The sequence below is a fragment of the Hibiscus syriacus genome, unplaced genomic scaffold (assembly GCF_006381635.1).
Source record: "Hibiscus syriacus cultivar Baekdansim isolate YM2019G1 unplaced genomic scaffold, ASM638163v2 tig00110221_pilon, whole genome shotgun sequence".
In the NCBI taxonomy this organism is placed as follows: domain Eukaryota; kingdom Viridiplantae; phylum Streptophyta; class Magnoliopsida; order Malvales; family Malvaceae; genus Hibiscus; species Hibiscus syriacus.
The window spans coordinates 1,786,888-1,794,567 of NW_024062635.1; the positions used below are offsets into that span (position 1 = coordinate 1,786,888).

The 7,680-nt window shown below is 33.6% G+C and overlaps 1 pseudogene; it reads right to left on the bottom strand.

Annotated features, from left to right (window-relative positions):
* Positions 1-3,821: 3,821 nt before the first annotated feature.
* Positions 3,822-6,287, bottom strand: LOC120114260 (annotated as a pseudogene).
* Between the last annotated feature and the right edge of the window lie 1,393 nt (positions 6,288-7,680).

Genomic DNA, 7,680 nt, shown 5'->3' on the forward strand with positions numbered 1-7,680 from the left:
GCCAGACCCTTAGTCCTAAGTCTATTACAAGATTATGTGGACTAAGTTAAACTCGAGAGGAAACATTCTCTTATGCCCATACGGAGAATAAATTCACACGAAGGCGTAAGGTATATGAATCCCGAAGGTTACTTGCTAGGCCCATACAGAAAATAAATTCCCACGAAGGTGTCGCTTTCGCCCCCACTTAAAAGGGTTCAGAGCTCGGGTATAGAGCTAGAGATGACAATTTTGAAAAATATCTGAAATCATTAAAAAAACGCTAGTACAACTATTTATTTGAAAAAATAATCAAAGATAAATAATAAGAATCGAATAAATAAATTAAAATTTAAACTTGTAATTTTCGCTAAAAAAGACAACCGGAGATTAATTTCGGCCTAACTCACTTATATGTCCCTAGTGAAGTCGCCAAGCTGTCGCGACCGTCTTTCGGGTGGGCCCAGAATTGGGCTTCGAATTAGGAAAAATCATTTGGAGTTGCCACTGATCATTTAGAAATATTTAGGTAGATCGGACACCATCTTACCTGATCCGCGTTTTACCATAAATGTATCAGGTTCGGGAGTCGGTTACGATCAATGAAGGATTAGCACCCTTGAACCTCCCTTGAGGTACCAATTAATTTGTCGGTTGTCTTAGTTGCGAAAAGTTAAAAATTTAAATTAAAATTTAAGTTACCCGATTCAAATTACTTACCTTTTGATCGATTGAGATTATTACTGAAAAAGGCAAAAAGAATGTTAGATTAAAAAATAAATAAATAAAAATGAAAAGATAAATAAAAATAAAATAATAATAATAATAATAGTGATATAAAAAATCAAAGGAAAAAAGAAATAAAAAGTTTAAAAAAAGTTTATAAATAAAAAAATGTTTTAAAAGTAATAAAACAGAAACAATATGAAGTAAAAAATGTTAAAATAGAAAAACATAATAATAATAAAATAAAATAATAATTTAGGGGTCAAATTGCAAAAAATGTGAAATATAAATGGGGCCCGAATTGAATCAATTGGAAATCCAGTGGCCAAATTGCATACAGTGACTGAAATGAATTGCGCCTCAAACCATGGGGGAAGGTGGAGAGAATTAAACTATTCTCTAATTACATGGTAGTCCCTGTTATTTAAATACCCCAATAACCCAATTATCAACTCATTTGCACCATTTCTTCCACAACTCTCTAAGCTCTCTCAAAGCCTAGAACACGGGCAATATTTGGCCACCACCCGTAACCACCTACTGCCGCGCCGCCTTCGCTTTGGCCGCCACCGCCGACGGCCGAAAAAATGCATAATTTCTCCAAATGTCCCTCTTTATACTACGACCCCAAAATCAACCCTCAAACTCCCAAGAAACCCCGTATTCGACGTAGATCTAACATGAAAGCCTTGGGTTTTCACCTTTTTTAGGAAAACGCTTCGCTTTCCGACGCCTTTCCTCCGGTGATGTTCCTCGTCTGTTTTGGTGAGAAAATGCCTCGCCTTTATGCGTTTTGGTTTTAGCATTCTGCTGTGGGGCTTCGGCCTTTGGGTTTGTGTTTTTTATGTGTGCTTTTTTTAAGTGGCTATGCTGTTCTTGTGTTGCTCTTTTGTCTCGGTTTTCTGTGTTGTTGGATCTCGGTTGTGATGCCGAGATGTTGGCTCGATCTTGTTCTCCCGAGGGTTCTGTTCGTGATGGCCGTGGTTTTTTTATAATCGATGTCCCCCTGAGGCTTTTATAGCTCGGTTCTAACCGTTTTGGGTCCCGACGATCTCGGGATCGTGGTTGTTGGTTGACCGAGATCTTCGTGCATGTTACACCGGTCGCCTCGGGATGGTTCAGTCCCGTTGATGCGACCGAAAAATGCGTTGGCTGTTGGTTTGCTCCCTTGCGACGCTGTTGACTGGTTATGTTAGGGTTTTTCATACCCTAATGGTCTTGGGCTGGTTCAGACCCACTTAGCTGATGCTGACCCGAACGCTTTGGATATATTGCATTGGACCCTAGACCTAAAACGAGAAAAAAGAAAAAAAGTAATAAATAAAAAATAAAATAAATAATAAAAAGGTAAATAATAATAATAAATACAATAAAAAACATTTTTAAAACTATACAATATATGTTTTTTAAAAAATAATTTTCAAAACCATATAATATATATTTTTTAAAAATAATTTTCAAAACTATAGAATATATATATTTTTATAACTAATTTTCAAAACTATATAATATATATATATTTTAAAAACTAATTTTCAAAACTATATAATATATATTTTTAAAAACTAATTTTCAAAATTATATATTATATAATTTCAAAATATTTAAAAAACCCATATATTGTATAATTTTCAAAATGATTTCAAAATAATATATATATATATATATATATATATATAATGGAAAAAAATTGGTGTCTACACCTAGTTCCCACCAAAGTCCAGCAACGCCAAGAGATCAGAATCGTCAGATTTGTTACCAAAGTGACGGTTCAGATCAAGTGTCAAATAGGGTTTTCATAAGCCCTAAAATAATAGGCACCGCTCAAAGAGAAGCTAACTGCCCGTGAAAGTCACACATCAACCGAAACACCCATCGGCCGAGATTTTCGACACCAGAAATCGGAAAACTTGCAACACGTTACGAAACTAACAAGAATCGTGCCGAACATGACTGACCCATCCCGGGATGTTCGGCAATGATTATCGGCCGAGAGGGTATAAATACCCCCACCAAGATGTTGCAAAGGACAAGAAAAAATCACAAATACGAGCAACACAACAACATCGAACGATCGGAGACACAACGAACAGAGAACAACACCACAAAACCATGAAATACAAAACAAAGCAGTTGAACCAACCAAAATATAGAGATACAAAGAAATAAACATCAAAGGAAATAAAAACAAATATCGGTGTGAGATCGAAGAGAAGAAAGGTCGTCGGAAAAACGAAAGGTTTCACCGAAAAAGGAAAAAACCGAAAGCTTTGCCTTTATATCTACGTCGTTTGGGGCTTTTTTGTGGTAATCGGACCTTGGATTTGTGTTCACGAGACCGAGGGGATCATTTTGAGGTAAGTTTAGTTTTTCCGTCCGTCACTCGCGGCGGTCGTAGCGGCGGATCGAACGGCGGGTGGACATCGGGCGGTGGCCGACCACTTGGCGGGGGGATAGTTGAGAGGATATTTTGGAGGCTTGAGAATTTTTTTTGAGGAATGAGTAAAAATAATTTTTTTTCGGTTATGGGCTATTTATAAGAGAGGGACTTGTGTTTAATTAGCCAATAATTAAATTATTTATTCAGTCCTTAGACTTTTGAAATGTAATTCATTTTGGTCACTGTATTCAATTTGGCCTCTAAATCTTCAATTTATTCAATTCGATCCCTATTTATAATTTAAATTTTTTACAATTTATCCCCTCTAACTCTTTGTTTTTCTCTTGTAGCTCATTTTTAATATTAATTTAATCCATTAATTTTAATTTGTTTCAATTTGATCCTCTAAATTTTTATTTTATTATTTTATTATTTTTTAAATTATTATTATCTTTTTTTACTTGATATTGTTTTTATTTTATTACTTTCAAAATTTAACTTTTTTCTTTTTATTTTTTTATTTTATTTTTTCCTTTGATTTATTTAATATTTTTTATCTAATATTTTTAATTTTTTAGAGGAATTTAAACTAATTAAAGGTAAGCAATTTGAGACAGATTTCTAAATTTTAATTTATTTTTTTTTAATTTTTACAATTAATACAACCGACATATTAATTGGTACCGAAAGGGCAGTACAATGGTTTTAATCTTTTTTTGACTGTAACCGACTCCCGAACTCGACACATTTATGATAAAACGCAGATCAGGTAAGATGGTGTTCGATCCACCTAAATGTTTTTAAAATGATCAATGGTGACTCTAACATGTTCTATTTAAGTCGAAGTCCAATTTCGGATCCACCTAAAGACGGTCGCGACATGTTTCATCCCCTAAAATGAACTACGATACAGGAGATATCGTCCTTGCTGTCTCGGTTTAATGCCTCCTTTGCTAGCTGTTGTGCCGCCCTCTGTGGATCCTTGGTCTTTTTCACAATGTCGACTGCTTCTTGGTTGGACATCACCTGCCTTAAAATCATCCGGCATGAGAAAGGAGAAACTCGAGAAATTGTTTGGCCTTCGAAAAGAGATGGATTACCTTCCATAGTCCATCGCTTGCAAGGATGAGAAATTCAGTATCCAAGTCAATATCGGCATTTTATATGTCAGGATCTGATCGGAGATGTGATTTAAGGTTTTTGTCGCCGAAAGCACGGGAAACAGCAAGCTGGCCATTCACTCTCGCAACGTCTCCTGGGATAAAATGCAACAAGAACAATTACTGTGAGCAAAATGCAGCACCGGTGAGTCATTATCATGAAAGAGCGAGAGAGAACGTCAATCTCCGTCCTATGTGCTTTTTATTAAGGCTCCAATCTATTAATTAGAGTGTCGTAGCAGATGCACTCAAACTTGACCTGAGATCGAGAAATATATCTCCGACTCTCCATGTAGTTGTCATATGCATATGCGAAAGTCCTGATTTACCACAGCCGTGGACCATGATGCATGCACGTTAACAGCCACAGAATGTCTTTTTTTCACTTTCATTATTCAGTTATAAAAAAGAAAATGACCTTCAAAGAGAAAACTAGACATAAGCAAAGAATAGTCGACGAATAACCTGGCATGTTCAAGACGAAGCCGCCTCTGTTCTCAATGCTTCCCTGCTCTGTATTGGGCTCATGATCGATACTCATTTGTATTGCCTGCCCACTATTCGAGAGAATGGCACGTGAATCTCCAATATTGGCTACCCATAATTTCTGTCCCTCGTCCCAGGTCAGGGCTGTGTGAGAGAATTTCTTGGTCTGTCTTCTCATAAGCTTTGGCGATGGACCTTGTGGGATCGGTCCAAAACTCCTCCTACATTTTATTATCACCAAAGATAAGGAAACATTCTAACAACCAATAAATGTAGCCCGAGAGCAGTAACCATTAGAAGTAGAATCATAGAACCACCATTTCAACGCAACCTAAACTTTTGACCGTTGCCATTCATTTTAGTTCATTATCACTGGTATCGGAAAAGGTGAGTTATGCTTTACCAAACATTCAACCTTCCTGTCCCCAAAGATAACATAGGCAACAATCACTTTAGGATTGGTATACCAACAAAGGCACTCTTTTTCAAGTACATAAAAGAAGAGAACCATTCCTTCGGACTGTGGTAACCAAATGCTTGGAATGACTAACAGATAATTCATAATTGATCGATCGTAAACTTACATCCTTTAAGATATTGGAAAACAAATTCTTCTGCATATAGGCAGGTACACTATCGCCTAGATGGCCATCATATACAGCAAAAAGTCCGAGTTCATGTCCTTGAAGTTGAGCAAACTTTGCAACATGGAAAGCCTCCATCGGATGATTTGCTTTTCCTTTCTCTAAGGTAAAGCCATACTTGACAGAGCCCTGATGGCTTCTGCCCTTTCCAGAGCTACACGAAGAACGCCTGCCGGCAACCTAAGGAGAATAATAACATTTTCGATGTTCCGAAAATTCAGAATCTTGAAAAAGGAATTTGACAAAGATCATAAACATAATCTGCCAGGAAGAAATATTCTGCAGAGTCTACAAATCTGATTTAGGAAAGAACTAGGAGCAATTTCCCCACTTCAATAGAAGACTCGTCCTCAAGCTGACATTATATTCGAAGTAACAATCTGAATTTCACATAGATTATTATTTTTCTTGTTTCATTTCTCCCTTTTACAATCCTGGAAAATTTTGGTGACGAACTAATATAACTTATGGTCTTGAACTAAAACCAAACACAATATCTGTGATAAAATCAAAGTTATCCAACCAACCAAAGATATCCAAGCATATAATTATATAGAAAAATAGCATAAAACAACTAGATAGTGAATTATAGATTTAGATCATATAAAGATATAAAGGTGAAATTAGGAACTAAAAATAGAAAGTAAAAAAAAAGGGAAAGATTTTCCAAAGAGGGTTGGATTGGCTAACCTGAGAACAGACAGAGTTGAAGCAACATAGATTATCCAATATAATTCATCTCCTTCCAGATTTCTCAACATCTAAAAGAAATGAAAGTTTATATACTTTTTCTCCAGGAAATCCTCAACCTGCACAAATTAAACGATCTTGATCATCAAACCAGCAAAACCCATAGTTGAAAACAACTTGAAACTCGTACAAACACAATATTATGACATGGGTATCTCAGAATTCTCCTATCCACCAAAACACCCATTTCTCAATCCAAAAATAAATAAATAAATAAACAATGAGCGAACGAATAAAAAACCCACAGCTGTACGAGACTCGAATTGCCAATTCTTTGACTCTCTCCTCTTTTCTCAGAGAAAAGTGACAATATATGCAAGAATTATACGTATACAAAATGACAAACGTTGAACAGTTTAGTGTAGTATAGTAAGCATCAACTGTTAAAAAAAAAAAGAACTTGAAAAAAAAAAGGCAAGAGCTTTGCCTTTGACTTTTGTGGCTAAGGTTTTTTATCTTCTTTGTTTATTGACACTATCTTCGGAAATGAAATTATATATATATATATATATATATATATATATATATATAGGGTTGTGAAGAACAGTTAATACTAATCCCGATTTTTTTACTTTTAAGTTAGGGTAAACTACATAAATGATCACGTAACTATGAATTTGGTCGTGAAATGATCATTATTTTTAAATTTATTACAATAATAATACTAAATTATTTAAATGGGTTCAAAATAGTCATACGTCATAACATTTAATAGAAGAGTTTACGTGATAATTAAAAAAATTAGTATAATTAGGTAATGAGTCCTTGTAAAGTTACATAATTGCAACGCTGGCACCATACTTTATTTTCTTCCATTTTGGTCACTACTTGTATATGATTTGTTTCCTTGGATTTTCATTTAATCCAATTTGATCATGATTTTTTTTAATTTGTCCAATACCTTAATTTTGGCATTAACTTTAAAATCTTTTATTATAGTCATGTATTAAATTTGTATATTAAATCCCCTAGATTTTCGAATTAATCAATTTGATCACTAAGATTAGCTTTAATTCTTAATTTTTAATTAGGTTCTAATTTCAATTTAATTTGATAAATTTATTTCTCCAATCAAATTGTGACAGACATCACAATCTTATTATTATAATTTGAATATTAATTATAATATATATATATCATTAATTATAATATATATATATATTATAATTTGAATAATAAACTATTTGTAAATGATTTCATATATATAATCATTAAAAAATAAATATGAAAACAATAAATTTAGTTTAAAAATATTAGGTTCTGTTAGGTTCAAGAAAATATAGGCTATTTTCATTTTCATTTTCGTAGAAAATTGAAAACATTGAAGAAAATATGTTTAGTGATAAAATTAAAAAATGATTTCTAGAAAATGAAAACAAAAATTAGTGAAAATATGAAAACATAAAAAAAATATTTTCAATATTTTCATTTAAATTGTTTTAGAAATTTGAAAAATGGAAAAATATGAAATCTAGATTTTTTTTTTAACTTAACTTATGCATGTTCAAATCCTACTAACAATAACTTTTTGATTTAATGGTATCTAAAACCCTCG